This window comes from Ailuropoda melanoleuca, chromosome 16 (assembly GCF_002007445.2).
Source record: "Ailuropoda melanoleuca isolate Jingjing chromosome 16, ASM200744v2, whole genome shotgun sequence".
Classification (NCBI taxonomy): domain Eukaryota; kingdom Metazoa; phylum Chordata; class Mammalia; order Carnivora; family Ursidae; genus Ailuropoda; species Ailuropoda melanoleuca.
The window spans coordinates 4,750,530-4,768,186 of record NC_048233.1 but is presented as its reverse complement, the minus strand read 5'-3'; the positions used below and the strand labels follow the sequence as shown (position 1 = coordinate 4,768,186).

Here is a 17,657-nt window from a genome sequence, read left to right as displayed (position 1 = left end):
GCCCCTTTTTAGAGACTGGAGAGTCATCTAAAGGAAACTGGAGAGTCAAGTCAACCAATTTACCCTGGATCACCTAGCTAATGATTATCAGAGAGTTGAGCCTAGGTGGTCAAGACCCAATCATGACCCTCTGGGTCTTCTTCCAGAGATATAGGGAAAACCAGACCCTTTCCCTGCCCTCTCGTTGCCTATCTACTGAGTTTCAAATAATAAGAATTTTTGTTGTTATAATTGCCTTCTAGAAATCCTTTCCTACCCTCCCATCCTCACTTCTTCTGAATATCAGAATAGGGGTGGTGGCAGAGGAGAAATAGACACCCCATTTAGGATGTTGTCTAATGATTTGAAAGCCACTCTGGGCATCTCTATCTCCCTCGACTTTTTGTTTTGCTGGGGGGATTAGAAGCCCTATTTTGTCCTTTTGCTTCACCTTTCCAAAACCTCAAAAGAAAGATTTCTTATTTTAAAGATGAGAAACTGAGGCATGGGGACAAAATTCATGTATCACTCATGAGACCCTGAGAATATCTGGGCAAGACAAGACAGGGACTCCTATTATATAGTCCCACCAACCACACAGCTCATGTCATTAGTCCAGCACCAGACCAGGACAGATGATGGCCACATGGCACATGCTCCTCTGTCTCCCATTCCTGCTCCAGGACAGACTTCGCATATCCATAGGACATTCTCCTCCACTGAGTTTGGATGCCGGCTCAGAAGACTTCTTTCTCAGTTCAGTGCTTCAGGTGGTCACAACTTCTCAGTGTGATTTGACCCATGAGATAAAATCCCTTCGACATCCCTGGACCAGCCATTAGCTGTTTAAAGTTTGAGGGCCTGGAGATCCCTCCTAGATCTAGAACCAATGTATCATCTCCAAACGGAGCTGGATGTTTTCTCGTGACAAGGCTGTTGGGCTAGCTAGTGTTTCTTTCCTTCTTTATGGGACCTGAGCTAGAAGAGCAAGTCTAAGCAGTGGCCTTACCTGGGGTTAGATAAACGAACTTCTATTGTGTGTCAGTCCGCATTAAAAATAAGCTCTAACTATCCCCAAAGCTGCTGCTTAGGCTTGTGCAGGGTATATTCAGACTATGATGTGAATGATACCCCAAAGGGTTGAGCAGTGCACAATCAGTACAACTATCCCTCATTATTCTTTCCTCAGGCAGTTCATCGTCTTCTTGGGGTAATGATATCTAAACAAACAGCCGTAATTCTGTCTCATCAGCACTAGCACTGATGCACATCCAAAGAATACAGCAAAGGAGGAAACCAGTATCTCTCCATCTGAGAGCTGGAAAAGCCTTCACAGCATAAGTGCCCTTAGAGCTAAGCATTGAACAATGAATAGGAGTTCCCCAAGACAGCAGGAAAGAAGGGGCATTCTGGGTAGAGGGGCCAGAATGTGGAAAGGCGTAAGTGCATGGCAAACAGTTAATTATGTGTGTAGAGAGGAGGGGGGTGTGGGGTTGTGGGAGTTCGCTCACTCTGTGCTCAGACTACACTGGCGATGCCTGGGTGCCTGCAGTTAGACCAGGCCCCTCCCAGGAATCCTCTTGTCCTCTTGTCTGCGCTGCGCAGGACTGTCTGGAAAGGTCCTCAGAGACAAGCACATCCAATGCAGAGAGGAGATGGAGAGATTTATTTTTTTTAAGGCAAAACCCCCACACCTCAGTGCCACAGTACATCAGTGTGTGGAAGTCAGAACACCAATTCACGGCCTGTGTACATGGGCCAGGGAAGGGAGGCTTTCTGGGAGTGAGGTGAGAGCAAGGCTGTTCCCAGAGGCTCCAGTCTCTGTTTGTGCAGACAGCATGGAATCTTTTCAAGCCATGACCATGTGGCATCCGCTGTTTCCCTCCAGGAAAATACATGACATGGTGAGGAATGGGCCAGCTTGGTCTGCCAGAGAAGGGGCAGGCATTATGGGGCCTTGCCCATTGTGGTGGTCAAGCCACTTGAGAGAACATAACAGTTCAAAGCTTGCTCTCAAGCTGGATGTAAAGACAATCCCCAGGGTGAGGAGAGAGTAGTGAGAAAAGGTTTTTAGGGACTACACCTTCCTCAAAAAAAAAAAAAAAAAAAAAAAAAAAAAAACCTTTGCCAAAGACAAGTAAATCCACTCCTAAGCCAGATAAATCCCCAGGCACTCGGCCACAGAGAGAAGTGTCCAGCATGTCTGACAAGGGCTTTCCTTTCTCCTACAGCCGTGGGGAAAAGTGCAGACAGGGTACCAGTAACCTCAAGCCGTAGGGCAAATGCTGGCTGACCATCTGGGCCAGGACTATTACGTCAAAACTAGATTTGGGGAACATGTCACTGTTCCAATTGCTTCTGTCACTGTCCTTGCCTGTGAGTAGTCTGAAGTCCTCCCTGTGGCTTATTTAGATCTGTCGCTACCTCCCTCCCTCTTACCGCAGTTCCCCTGCCACACTACTGGCCTATTCTCATTCCCCTGGGCTACTCTCCATTCCCTGGGGAGTTCACTATTCCCTGAGCTCATCACACCCCAGCGCTGCTCCTCCAGCCAGCAAAGCCCATCCCCCTCTTCTCTGTCAGTGGAATTACAGCCCACCTCCCAGAGCTGACTCATACATTGTTCATTCTATACCATTAAGCCGTGATCCCTCCTCCTGCTTCTCCATTATGACCGCACTGTGTTAGTTTGTACCTTATTTTAATCTAAAATAAAAATCTAACTTATAACATAAAATTATGCATGGTTGTGGATCTTTCATTGAGTTTCAAACTTCCCAAGGGCTGGAACCAACCTCCCACAGTGCCTTGTATAAATGTCTCCCACTCAGTCATCATGTGCCTGTTGGAAGAAAGGGGTGGGGGACAGGAAGGACAGGTGGAGGGAAGAAAGGCAGGAAGGCATGTATTCTTTCTGAAGACTACTGTTTAAGGAGGTGATTTCTTTTTTTTTTTTTAAAGATTTTATTTATTTATTCAACAGAGGCAGAGACAGCCAGTGAGAGAGGGAACACAAGCAGGGGGAGTGGGAGAGGAAGAAGCAGGCTCATAGTGGAAGAGCCTGATGTGGGGCCCGATCCCAGAACGCTGGGATCACGCCCTGAGCCGAAGGCAGACGCTTAACCGCTGTGCCACCCAGGCGCCCCAAGGAGGTGATTTCTTATTCTTAAGGGCAGACCTTGAAAATTCTGCCTTCTTGTGTAGGTATGATCAATTCTGTCTGAAAGAGAAACCCTGTAAGCCAGGTGCTTTCACAAAGATATCTCTGTGTGGGGTGCACCTGGCTAGCTCAGGCAGAAGAGCATGCAACTCTTGATCTCAGGGTCGTGAGTTCGAGTTCCACATTGGGCGTAGAGATTACTTAAATAAATAAATAAAAACTTAAAAAAAGATATCTATATGTGATGGCGCATTACTATTTGAGTACATGAAGAATGTTTGGCGCTTCTAATAAAATTTTTCCTTATTTTTTTTTTCAATGAATTTGCAAAATTCACTGTGTCAGACCCTCCACAAAAAAGGACTGAAACATGGGGGGGGGGTGGGGCAGATGGGGCTTTGTCCTCAAGTAGCTGCAAATCTATAGAAAAAGTAAAGGCATAAGCCAAAATATCAAATGCAAGGTCAAAATCCTTACATGTGATGAGAGGTGGCGAGGAGGAAGGTTTACCTCCAGCCTGCAGAGATGGGAAAGCAGGGGATTTCTGCCTTGAAGGTCTGGGGAAGAATTCAAATCTGTTTGTTTATTGCCAAAGAATACTTGCCTTGGAAACTGGAGAGTGCCTCAGATTCAGTCCCAGGGATAGAGTGTCTGTAAACTGGGTCAGGGACAAAGACAAAGGACAGACGATACCATAAATAACAAACTTATAGGGCAGAAGGTGTCAGCTCAAGTATTTAGAGGCTCTCTGCCAGAGAGAGGGAACCAGGGATATAATCATTGGATGAGAGGTTTAGGAAAACTTCAAAACCAGTGAGTCAATTAATTATTGAGTTCAGCACTTTTCTTTCTTCCCTGGCAGGTTACAACTCCTTCCAAGTTGATATCCCTAACTTCAGTGTCTCCCTGGTCTGACCTACAATCTACAGTACTGCAAGGTTGATTTCGTGGGACAACGCTCTGATCACATTATTCCTCTTCTTTCAAATATAATCGTTCCACCGGAAAAGAATACAAGCAAAATTTCGATGGGCCTTCAAAGTCATTTTAGTTACCGTCTGCTTTAACGAGCCCTCCAAGTGATTCTGAAGCCTGCTAAGATTTGCAAATTGTTGCCATATGGCTTCTCTCTTCTCCCAAAGAAGTGTATCTCTTGAGGCAAGAACCCTTCCTAGTGTATCTCAGAGTCCCTCCACCCAGAGGCCGACACGCAGCAGGTGTTCTAGAAATCATGGAAAGGTGACTTGTATCTTCAAAGGTAGCTTGTCAAGTGGAGCGCTGGGTGCAGAGGGGAATAGAGCAGAATTATACACATTAGCGTGCATGTGGTCATTTTTTCTATATTTTCCCCTTTTATCCAACGACTTACTTATTCATTCCATAATTGGAAGTCTGCACCCCCCCACTCCCTTTCACACATTTTGCTCATCATCCCACACCCCTCTCCTCTGGCAGCCACCAGTTCTCTGTGTTTATGGGTCTGTTTCTGTTTCATTGTTTGTTTCTTTGTACTTTAAAAAAAAATTCCCCGTGTAAGTGAAATCATACGGTATTTGTCTTTCTCTGACTTACTTCGCTTAGCATAATACCTTCTAGGTCCAGCCATGTTGGCACAAATGGCAAGATCTTATTCTTTTTTGTGATTGAGTGATATTTATTGTATATGTAGATATCGCATCTTCTTTATCCATTCATCTATCGCTGGGCACTTAGGTTGCTTGCATGTTTAGGCCCTTGTAAATAACGCTGCAATGAACATAAGAGGCGCACATATCTTTTCGAGTTACATTTTCACTTCCTTTGGGTAAATACCTAGCGGTGGAATTACTGGATCATATGATATTTCTATTTCTAATTTTGTGAGGACCCTCCATATTGTTTTACACAGTAGTTGCTCCAATTTGCATTCCCACCAGCAGTGCACGAGGGTCCCTTTTGTCCACATCCTCGCCAACACTGGTAATTTCTTGTCTCTTTGATCCTAGCCATTCTGACTGGTGTGAGGTGGTACCTCATTGTGGTTTTGATTTGTGATTCTCTGATGATCGGTGATGTTGAGCATCTTTCCATGTGTCCGTTGGCCGTCTGGATGTCTACTGTGCCTTTGTTTAGAGCCTACTGGAGGAGACAGAATTGACGCACGCAGCAAGTGAGAATAACCCAGTGCTGGTCTGCAGGGGGCAGTTCCTAAAAGCAACACAAGCATAGAAAAGGGGACGAGGTCCTGGGTGGCTTAATTATATGTTTTTATACAACCGAACTCTACTCTTCCTTCATGGTGCTCGTTTTATTCCTTATCTGTCTAGAGGTAGGTGGCCAGCAAACCAGAAGAAGATGATGATGGTGATGGTGATGATGACGGCAACATAACAATCCCATTACTACTTAGGGCTACTAAAAGCTAACGCTCATGAGATGCCACTATGGTCACACACTATGCTCAGCATTGTAAATATTAGCTTATTTAATCTTCCTAACAACCCAACGATAGATATCAGGGAGGGATTGCAGTTGAGGAAATCAATTCAGAAGTGATTGCAATGTGCTAAGTACCAAGTGAGATAATGTTATTAACCGGTTATACAGAGGTGGAAACTGAGGCACAGAGAAGTTAAGTAAGATTCTACTGATTTGAAGCCACAGTCAGGTTTGAACCCCTCTGTGGACCACAGGCATTGAGAAAGGAGAGCTCGGGTCCCAGCAAAGTGCAGGATGGGACTTTAGACTAAACAGAAATTTGTGGTGTCTTCAGCTATAGTCTTTCTGGATGGCTGCTCCTCCTTATTTGGCCTTCCATGAGCTTTCTGGCTCTGTGATTTGCTTGCTTTCCCACTTCCATGGGAGACCACCCTTTTTCTGTATCCATTGTGCTTTCTGTATCCACCATCCTCCTGCCCCTTTAGAAATTCCAGATGCTTCTAGGAGTGAAATACTGGTATCTCATCATCCCCTTTTCCCTTGCCCCTGGCTTGGATAGACTCACCTTTACTACTGAGGCTCTTTGAGGTCTCTCCTCCATCCTAGAACATTCTTTTCATTTCTTTCTCTCTCTCTTTTTTTTTTTTTTTTTTTTGTTTGGTCTCACGAGGTATGGAACAACAAGGTCCTGTAGTTTTTTTACTGCTACATTTTAAAAACAGATGCAACTAAATTTCAGTATGATCCCGTGGGGCCGATGCTTTAGGGGACTTGTAGCAACTAAGTTTTATGCCATCTCTGACTTACTGTGTGACCTTGGGGCCAGCCACTTGCCCTCTCTGTGTCTCAGTCCCCTGCGGTGGGATCATAATATCTACCGCCAAGCAGTGCTCGGAGCATGAATGAATTATTCTCCTGAACGCCCTCTGAGCTTCTGGGACAAAGGTGCTATGTTAATACACAGTATCCCTCTTCTTCTTCTTCTCATTAGTATTATTCAAACCCAGATGGCATTATTATTGTTGTTGATTGACAGCCCCGCATAGCCCCATTCACGGGTGTCAGAGAGCCAGGCGGTAGTTAACACAAGCAAAAACCATGTTTAAAACAAAGCCCAAGGAACACTCCAATAGTGTGTGCCTTGGGTTGCTATTAAAGCCAGAGCAGCTGCGGTGGCAACACGGAGGGACAGGGCAAGGAAATGCATCCCGGAGCACAAAGAGGGGAAAGTGGGTCTTGACACTGATCATATAATCGTGCTGGGCTTTTATAGACACTGGGAGGCCTCAAACAGAATAAATGCTTGAACTTTATCCACGGTTTACAGGCAGCGGCTGTAAAGGTCTTTGTTGCTGTTGCTGCCATGTTAATGACCCAGCTTGGGGCGCTGCCGCCGCCGCCGGCCGCTTCTTCCAAAGAAAACAAATCAAAGTGAGTAACTCGATGTCCAGCAATGAGTTTTCCATTATATAAAAATAAGTATAAATCTTTCCCAGTTGGGCAGCCGTACTGCGACGTCGGAGGCTGGTAAAAGGGTCAAGGTAGCTAGACACTTTGAACCCCTCGACCAGCACATCAAAAAGAGGCTCCTTCTCTTTGTTAATTGCAAAATAAACAGATAAAAATAAACCGTGGTGTTGCGGTGCTGTGGACAGAGTTTGCACCAAAGGAGAGAGGCTCAGAGGCAGCTGGGGAGGGAGACGAGGTCCCTTGATCTGGTTCTCCATCCCTTTTCCACCCTGCCTACCCTGATAAAAAACCCCATGTGTAATCCACCCTCAGCAAGCAGTGACATCGATCTTCAGCTACAGGGCACACCTTGCAACGTTAGAGAAGTTTAGGCGAAGCGGTGTCTTGGGCAGACACAATTTAGTGCCTTGATGGCTTTAAAAACTGATTGTCCATAAATATTCTGATTGTTTTAACAGAACTTGGGAGCCCTTGGGAGCATGAGGAAGCTGAAAAGTGGAGGCAGCATGGCTTTGGTGGAGGTTTGGACAAATGGATGAATAATGAGAGCTCCTAGGACAGGGGAAAATGGATGAAGGTGGATGGTGGGGCCGAGGGGGGTGAGCATGTGAAATAAGGCAGGGTGGGAGTGGAGGAAGAAAATGGGGCATTGAAGCAAGACAGAAGTCCGGGGGAGCTTGTCCCTAGTCAGTGGGGGCGGGGGGGATAGTGAAGGGAGCAACAAGGACAGAGTTAGTATCGAGGAAGGAAGGAAGTTAGACATTTGTAGGCCCAGGGAGTGAGGCCTTGGGTGGGGAGGCAGCTGATTCCTGAGGGGCGCTGGTTATAGGGTCTGGGACCCACCCCCTTCCCACACCTACTTGTCCTTCAGGCATAGCAGAAAGAACCCAATGTGCTGCTTGAGTGTGGCAATCTTCCAAAATAGAATGTATTACCCCTACCAAAAATAAATGTGTTTCTTTTACCCAAATGCTTGCTGATTTTTCATATTCCTCTTCTTCACCCACACTCTTTCCTTCACCGGATCCTCCCAACTATGTCTTCTTGGTCACCAGGTGAGCATCCATCCATCCATCCACCCATTCCCCCAGTCACCAAAATGCTACCTTCCGGAAACCATGCAAGGTGTTCTCGATGCTAACACAGGGACTCTGTCCTAAAGCTGCCCTCTTCCCAGCGTCAGAGACAAACTGGTAACAAGATAAGCGCTTGAAGTGTGGGCTGGGATGGGGAGGAGAGGTCACTTGGGTTGTGAGGTGAGTAGATCAGAGGGCAGGGTGTGGGGTGAGGACGAGCTGGTTAGGAGCCGTTGTCCTCGCCGAGGCAAAAGACCACCTGGCTTGAGCTATGCCAGAAAGGGGCAAAGAACGCAGGCGATCTAAAGGTAGACTCATCTAAAGAGGAAGGTGTGGGAAAGGCAAGGAGAGGAAGCCTCCCAGAATTCTAGCAAGTGTGACTAAGCCCCTCCTCCAACTCCCTTACTTCTAAAGCCCTGCATGTGCCTCTGCTTTGGCTGTCTTCCCCCCATGCCTTCCTCTCAGGGGCACATTCCCAGCGATTTCAACCTTTCCTCTCGAATTCCCAACTTTCCTTCTCCTTCAAGTCTCATTCTCACCCCCGTGTTCTCTGCTTTTCCCCCCCTCCATGCTCTTCCCAGCCAGACACTGCAGTGCGAGTTGGGCTTGTTTCCTGACTGGCTTCCAGCCTCCTGCCCTGGGGCTGCCTGGGGGAAGGGCTGGAGGATTGTCCTGGGAAGCAGGATGAGGGAGGTTCAGGCTGGAGAGGAGACAGACTCAGAGAGATGGATGTAAGGCAGAAAAAACTAAAAGTAAATTGGTCTTATTTCTTCCCCGACATAGTCCATTGGGAACAGATTTAATGTGGTCCCTGGAGATTTCCACATTCCACAGTCCTACATTTGGGATTTTTTTATAGTATGAGAGAGAACCTAATTCCCAAGAGGGCAAGAGGGGAGCTTCCCTTCCCTTACTCCTCCCTGGGGAGTGGGAGCCTGGACTCCTGATTCCAGACACCTCAGGAAAGACAAGTGGAGGCTTGAGAGCAAGGGCGAGGAGTGGTTTCTGTGGTTTTCCACATTGGTGGGTCCTGAGTGGTTTATTGATCATCTGCTAGATGTTGTGTTTGTCTGCTCCTCAAACACTATGTCTCCTCTACTCCTGACATCAGCCTTATGAGGTAACTGTAATTGTAATTCCCCCTCGGACCTGGAGATACTGGGGCGTGTGGGGGATTAAGAAACTCAGCCCATTGGCGGGAGGCGTCAGCCTGCAGCCTTTCCCACTAGGACATGTATTCCTTCCACCGGCTAGCTCACGCTGTTCAAAAATAAAAGTCAAGCAAGCATAACCCGTGTACATTTAGCCTAAAATACATTTAATCTCACATTCTTTATTCCTGTCTCCTAAAATGTTAGAAATAGATCTCACTCTCTGAATTCTGCCCTCAAACAATTCGTTTCCCAAACAGTGGTGACACTTTTCTCAAGATGAAACATTTGGTATCCTGAAAAGGTTTCTGTTGGTTGGTTGGTTTTTGAATAATGTCTTTCATGAACCTCATCTTCCAGACCTTTCCCAAGAAAGTTCCTCTGAGGAACTGATCCCTGGACGGATATGTTGAAATTATTTCCCAGGACTGTCCCAAGGGGCAGGTGTTCTGGAAGAAAATTGTGTGCCCCCTGAATGGAAGGGGACCAGAAGCAGGCTTGACGGGCACAGGCTGGAGGTGTAAACAGGCAAGGAAGTCCGAAGTAGGGATGCAGACGGTGAGAGGCAAGTGGAACGCTGCTGTAATAAAAAATAAATAAATAAAATCCTACAGCCTTTGAGATTGGCTTTGGAACAGTAGAAGACAAGCTGGAAACTCCGTGAGGAGAGAATTGGTAAAAATCTAAAAGATCTCAAAAAGACTGTTAGCAGAAGCCTGATGTCTCTCGAGAAAGCTGTCAAAGATTAAAGACAAATGAGGAGGGGTGCCTGGGTGGCGCAGTCCGTTAAGGGTCTGACTCTTGATTTTGGCTCAGGTCATGATCCCAGGGTCATGGAATCGAGCCCTGCGTCTGGCTCTGCACCGGGCATGGAGTCTGCTTGAGATTCTCTATCTCTCTCCCTCTGCCTCTCCCCCAACTCTCTCTCTCTCTCAAAATAAAGAAAGAAAATGTTTTAAAAAAAAAAAGACAAATGAGGAAAGTGTTAGTGGTAACTAGAGAGAAAATGATTCATTATGTGGTGGCGGAAAGTCTAGCAACACTCTTGCCTGCAATAATGTGGAAAATAGAAAATGTACTTCATGAACTGGGTGTCCTGGCTGAAGAGAGATCCGGGCAGGGTTAAAGGTCTGGCTTCTTCTTCCTGCTTGCATTACAATTTGACAGGAGAGGGATGAGCTCAAGGAAAAAAAAAAAAAGCTAAATATAACGGAGGCAGAATGCACACAGATTGAAAATCCCCTGCCTCTCTAGGTGAAAAGCAGCATTAAATTAAGAATGGCTTCCGGACAAAAATAAAATTCAGGGAATAGTCAGAACAACATGCTGTAAAGATGAAACTGAGATTATGATGATAAAGTCCTTTGTTAAGACCTCAGAGAGATATAAAGGAATGCCTTAGAAAACTGTTGTGTCAAAGAAAAACCAAACAAAAACACAGGACTTTTAAGAATCCTTGGCAATTTCAACAGAAGCTGAATGGTTTATCGTGAAGACCCTTGTGAACGTGGCCTTTTTTTCCCCTACCTGCATGAACCACAATAAGATTCACAAGAGGCTCGCAAAGATTTTAAGAAAATCGTACAAGCAGAACCATCATCAATTTGGACTGAAAGAGATAAAGTACAAAAAAAAAAAAAAAGGTGTTTGGATCTCCAAACTTACATAGACCAAGAAAACTACTTGGTTGCAAATACGGGCTCCCTTTTTACAGAAAAGGAAGGTCTGGAGGGCAGAACCAAAAGCCACAGTGAAGAGCTGCCAGGCTTGATCGCTGATGAAGGGACTGACCGCATGTGGCCTGCCAGATTTTAGAATTGCTTTAGACCCGGGTCTCCTGTATGCCTCTCATTCTTCCCTTTTTTGAATGGGAGTGTCCATAGCAGCTGTCCCATGCCTGTGCCGAACAGTGGGTGTGGGGGAAGGGTACAGATATCTGGGCCCTTTAATTCCCAGGCTTTCAGGTAGAGATGAGCTCAGAGAGGAGAGATGGAGGAATGATGTCTATCTCTCTGGAGACTGTTGTACACCTGCCTTGGTACTTTGCACACTCCATTCCCTGTACCCAGGCTTGTCTCCCCTTACTTCCCTGCCTGGTTAACTCCTATTCATTCTCCGAGATCCAGTTCAAAAGCCTCCCTGGTTTCATCAGTAAAGTTAGTGGCTAGGTTTTCTGTCATTCTACAGGAATGATCTTGGCCTTATCATCCTGAACCAAAATGGTTTCGATACTCTCTGTCTTCCCCACTGGCCCATGAGTTCAAGAATGGTAGGGATGATGTTTAATCACTTTCGGTGTTTATAGAAACTCATCGCAAAATTAATTCAGGTGCTCAGCACGTGTCTGATGGTCAACAAACAGGAGGCGTATGTATTTAAACAGAGAGCATACTAACTTCGAGGAGAGAAACTGTGTTAAGAAAACTTAACTTGTGTGCTTCATAACTGAGGCCCAGAGGCAAGGAAGTCTGGTAAGCGTGGAGCTGTGGTCCTGTCCTGGAGGTCAGTGTCTTTGATTTGGTGTTTGGAAAATCTGAATGTACTTGCCAAGATGGTAAGAGAGTACAGGGAAGACGTAGATTTGTTTCTTTGGGGGAAGGCTAGATACCTTGTTCTCCTTGACATACAATCAGTGACTTATAACTGAGTCTTTTCAGCATTTAGGAACACATTACAGAGCATGAAGAGGGAACCAGGGATTCTGGAGATGTGAACATCAAATTCCCAGAGACCATCTCAGACCTAAAATGCTCTGTTTGGAGAAGCCAACTTGGAAACAAACCAATGTTAAGCTCTATGCAACAAGAGACTGGCGGTGTCTTCCTCTGTCCCTGCTGGTACGTAGTAAGCACTAAGAACATTTTTTTTAATGGTTGATCATTGGCATATGGGAAGGAGGAAGAAGGGAAGTGAGAAGGTTAAGGGATATTTTGGAAATTTTCTGATGTTGCTTAAATGAGTAGAAATTTTTTTAAATGAATGGTGATGGTGTGAGTTTAAGGAATGGGGCTGATACTGGAAAGGAGCTTCTGTAACACCAGGATAGTGATCTCCAATGGACATGTTCTTAGACTCTTCTCCGAAGGCCTCCTACATCTGGACATGACTCTGTTCTCCCCTAATTCTTTGTGAGGCTCACTCCTGAGAGAGTATGAGACAGAAGCCCATGCCTCCTGCTGTCATGGAAAACTCCATCTGAATGCCAGGACCAGAGTCTTGAGGGCAGATGATTCATGTTGGGCCCAAAATAAGATTTAGTGAAATGACTGATATTTCTGTTCTTTTTCTGTTTCTCCTTGCGAGAATCTCACAGTCAAGATGAAAGGATTATCACAAATACACAAATATGAATATCCTAGACAAAGTCAACGTAGGGGGCCAGATGTGTTTTGCAAGATGTATTTTAAGAGGGCCTGGCCAGGGCTTGTCCCCGACCTGAAGGCACCCTTCAGCACAGAGCTACCCCTGGTCAATATGGTGACAATGTTAAAAGTTAGAGAAGCCATTCTTTCCTCCACGAAGAGGCAGCTCTGTACCAGAATGTGTGGCTTGGTGAATAAAATGCAGAATGGGTTTCCTGTGTCACTCACTCCCTTTAGCTTCCAGTTCCCTGGTGAGAACAATCTACACAATCACAGATAAAAGTCCTAGTATCAGGGAGTCCCAAAATCCACCATTTGGATTCCATTCTTTATGACTGGGTGAAGGCATTCCTGCTGCATCGAGTACAGGCACCCTCCACGCTGACCCACATCTGGCCCCTATCAGCCACCACTGCATTACTCTACACGATGACAAGGAACACTCAGCAGAGACCGAGCCAGTGGAAGGCCCAAGGGGGAACAGATGGGCTCCTAGGAGTCCCTGCGTGGTCCCTGAGGCTATAGCTGAGGGCAAGAGGGTGGGAGTGCCAGGGTGAGGCCCAAGCCCAGCAGGACCAGACCACATTCACCTATTCCCTTTTGATGGTTTTAATGTGGCTACCAGCAACTTTAAAGTTCCATAGATGGCTTGCATTCTATTTCTATTGGGCAGGGCTACTCTCGAACTTCACACAGTGCCTAACACCTAGCAGATGATCATAAATGTGACTTGCAAGGAGAGGAAACTAAATATACCACAATTACATGTCTGAGAACTGTGACTGATACAGTTTCTTTAGGCAGTACTTCTTTCTCTTTACTTTTTGTTCTGTTTTTTTTTTTTTTTCCAGTTCTATTGAGATATAACTGACATACATCACTGGGTAAGTTTAAGGTGTATGTATAAGGTGCAACTTTACCCCTGTCGTGACCTTTGTACTCCTCTGCAAAAATCCTTAGTTGTTTGGCTTTAACAATTAAGGCAATAAGCCGTAAGATACTCCCAGATATCTTTTCTGTAAATAAAAAATCCCATGTCCCTCTCCTTCACCCCCTTCTCTGGGATGTACCACAATCTCTCATGTACAGTGAGAGAGTTGGCCATACAAGGAGAAAAGCCAATTTATCAACTTTGGGTCCTTTCTGTAGATGTCAAAATTGATTCAGAATTCTAAATTGTCTCGGGACGCCTGGCTAGCTCAGTCAGTAGAGCCTGTGACTCTTGATCTCGGAGTTGAGGGTTTGAACCCCAGGTGGGGCGTAGAGATTACTTAAAAATAAAATCTTGAAAAAAAAAATCAAAACTGTCTAAACTCTAAATCCTGAGGCCCTACCAATTACAGCAGAGAGCAGAGGAAGTAATGACTTTCACTGAATAAATGAATTTAAATGAATAAACTTTTGAGCCTGAATTAGGAATGTGGTGGGAAATAGAGATTTGGAGACAAATTTTAGGCTTTTCTTTTTTTTCCCCCTGAATCACCAAGGAGATGAAATCTCCCATAAGTTTCATTTCAAGTTTTCAGAAGGATGTGAGGACTAATGGAATCAAGGAGCCAAATTGTGAAGTTCAATGGGAGGATCCCTTCTCTCTCCATGCCGCTCTGGCCCAACACAGCCCTGTGTCACAGAGTGAGCCCTCCGTGACAGCTGGCCCAGGTGAGAGGTGGTGCGTGGTAGCACCGACAAGGCCTCCGGGGGCGGGGGCGGGGTCGCAGGCAGGAAGCGGGTGTAGACGGGCGCCAGAGGAGACTGTGGTTTTAGGGGATTTTTTTGTTTGTTTGCTTAATTACTTGTTAGAATGGATTTAGTTTCTCTCCCCAGAAGAGATACAGATTTGAGATGAATTTTAGGTGTTTTTAGAACAAAAATGCTACTCAGTTGAATTTCTGCTTTTGCCATAGCCAAGCTAGTGAGCTGAAGGAAAAGAAAGCACAGTATCCCACCCCAGACTGAAACCCTTTTTTGTTTCTTCAGTGTCACAGAGCCTTCATTCTGTTCCTTAGGAAGAAATAGTATCCTGAAGGATTCCAGTAAAGCTGGACAATTAAGTAAATATTTTTACTCAAAAAACATGCCATTTGGTACCATTTTCCTTGATAAATTATCTTCTCCTTGTCAAAAAGGTACCAAAAAAATGTAATCCTTCTCCTGAGATAGAATCATAATGAATAGAAAGATACAATTGGGCTTTTATACATGTTAAAGCATTTAAACATACTAGACCTTGAAGTAATTAAGCTTTTTTCCATCATATTTTTCACTTTCCTAAAAAGGAAAAAAAAAAATAAAGCTCATGCTAACATCTCTTCTCTTTTTAAAAGAATGTTGTGAAATTGAGGAAGGAAATGAGACAACTTGTCCCTAATCGTCTTGCCTTAGTAGTTATAAAAGCCACACTTTTACAAATGGTATATTGGGTTATCTTAACTGGCTTCATGCACAGTCAGCTCAATGGCTATGATACAGGACAAACTTCACGGAAAAACTGTGTCCACTGCTTTCCCCTTATTTCTTTTCTTTTTCTTTTTTTTTTTTTTTAAAGATTTTTTAAAAATTTATTTATTTGACAGAGATAGAGACAGCCAGCGAGAGAGGGAACACAAGCAGGGGGAGTGGGAGAGGAAGAAGCAGGCTCATAGCAGAGGAGCCTGATGTGGGGGCTCGATCCCATAACGCCGGGATCACGCCCTGAGCCGAAGGCAGACGCTTAACCGCTGTGCCACCCAGGCACCCCTCCCCTTATTTCTAAATACACTGGGTAAATATAATACATTTCAGTTGCTCAGAGCAGACACTTAGATAACAGTTGACCATGGAGGTGACAATATGGCAGTAAGCCATGGCAATCATGTGTTCACTTAGTCTTGCATGTCATATGATTCATTCATTCATTCATTCATTCACTCACTCAGTTTGCATGTATTGCGTGCATTGTGCAGAGAAGAAATAAGTAACTTAGCCTGTATGATCTGGAACCAACTTCACAGTTGAAGTGAGTTTTGTTTCGGTTTTTTTAAAGATTTACTTGTGGGGCACCTGGATGGCTTAGTTGGTTGAGCTTCTGAGTCTTGGTTTTGGCTCAGGTCATGATCTCATGGGTCATGGGATCCAGCCGCTCTGGAGGAAATCCATGATCAGTGGGGAGTGGACTTGAGGATTCTCTCCCTCTGCCCTTCCCCCCATCCTGCCCCAAGCATGCCTACATGCACTTTCTCTTTCAAATAAATATTTTTAATTGAATATTTTTAATTTTTACTTAATTTTTAATTAAATTTTATTTAATTTTTATTTAAATATTTTATTTATTAAAAATAAATATTTTTATTTATTTGAGAGAGAGAGAGTGAGTGGAGGGGCAAAGGGAGAGGGAGAGAATCCCAAGCAGACTCCCCACTGAGCACAGAGCCCCACCACCTGAGATCATGACCTGAGCTGAAACCAAGAATCCTTCGCTTGACCGACTGAGCCAGCCAGGTGCCCCAAAATGAGTTTTGCTCAGGTCTTAAAGTAAAGGTGTGGTAAGAAGGCCATATGGCAGAAGGAACAGACGTGAAAAGTCACAGGAGCATGAAAGTGCATGTCATGTTCAGGGAACAGCAGGAGACTCCACATAAATGGAGTGCACGATGTCTGACGGTGGAACTGGAGGGCACCTGCATTGCAGAAGATGTTGAATGGCAGCTTAAAGAGTTTACGTTTTAATTTTTAGGGGACTCAGTTGTATGAAGTGGATTTCCTGTCAATTTGGCTTTCCTTAATTTTATTATTTCTACTTATTCTCTGTCACCTAAATACAAAGCAATAAAGGACAAAGTATAAAAAGAAAAACAAACATAATAAGACATAACCAAACTCAAAAACAAGAAAAAGTCTTTATGGATCACTGCAAAGCTGTGAGTGGGGATGAAGCCACGGACTTGTGGGGCTCTGGGCCCAAATCTGGCAGCAGCAGAAAGGAGCCTGGCTCCTGTGGGGTAACAGAGATGAAGCGTCTATGCACAAGAGAATAGGGGCAGGCGAACTCCCTGAACCCAGGGTCTGACTCACTCAGAGGCTGTGGGACCAGGGAGGGAAGATGTAAGACCCAGCCTCCTAACTAGGAACTGATCCAGGTTTTGTGATTGACTCTGTAATAGTCTCATTATCACTGTGGGCAAGCAGCCCTTCAACATCATCATAAACCTAGTGATGGGCTGAGGGTGCAGGGTCCTGGGTAAAGGCATCCACAAAACTTCTCAAGTGAGTGCAAGAGAGAGCAAAATAAACAAAATGGGAAGCCTCCTGTACAAAATGAGTCTGTACTAAATTCACTCACATTTAGTGCAAAGAGACAAAGAAATACAAAATTTAAAAAAGAAGAATAGTTAAAGACATGTGGTATTAACAGAAGTTCCAAGGCATCTCTAATTTGAGTACCAGCAAAAAGAGGGCTCAAAGGAGTGATGGAGAAATCATTTTTTTGAAAGATGGTGGCTTGGAATTTTCCAGAATTAAAGGAAAACAGAATTCTGATCAAAAGTGTACTTTGAGTACCTACCAGGATATGGGTATGTCTATATCACAGCGAAACTGCATAACATCATCAATAAAAGAAAAATCTTTAAATCTACCAGAGAAGAAAAAAATAGATTACTTATGAAGGATTAACAATTAGACTAAAGTTTCACCTTAAGCTTTCATCAGTAGCAATAGAAACCAAGAAATAACAGAGACATATCTTCCAGGTGCTAAGGGAAATTTCTACTCAGCTCACTCTCAATCAAAATGTGGTATAAAATAAAAACATTTCAGAAATGAAGAGGCTGAAAATGTTGCCACCAACTAACCCTCACTAGCAGAACTCATTATAAGTTACATTTTGACCAAAAAAAAAAAGGAAAAAATAATGGAGTGTACAGGAATTAATGAAATATGTTACTAAATGTAGTGAACTGTTGATGATAAGAGTAATACTTTTTTTTTAAACAGTGAAAGTAAGATTTAAGAGAATAACAAAATGGTGGAGGAAGGAGTTCTGTAGACAAATTTTATGTATGAC

The 17,657-nt window shown here is 44.5% G+C and overlaps 1 long non-coding RNA gene across 1 annotated transcript in view; it reads left to right on the top strand.

Annotated features, from left to right (window-relative positions):
- The first annotated feature begins 10,144 nt into the window (after nt 1-10,144).
- LOC117796771 overlaps nt 10,145-17,657 on the top strand; it is a 28,010-nt gene continuing 20,497 nt past the window's right edge. Inside the window, exons 1-3 of the long non-coding RNA XR_004621430.1 lie at nt 10,145-12,091; nt 13,468-13,500; nt 14,136-14,275. This is a non-coding gene — a long non-coding RNA (uncharacterized LOC117796771). The remainder of the gene's footprint in view (nt 12,092-13,467; nt 13,501-14,135; nt 14,276-17,657) is intronic.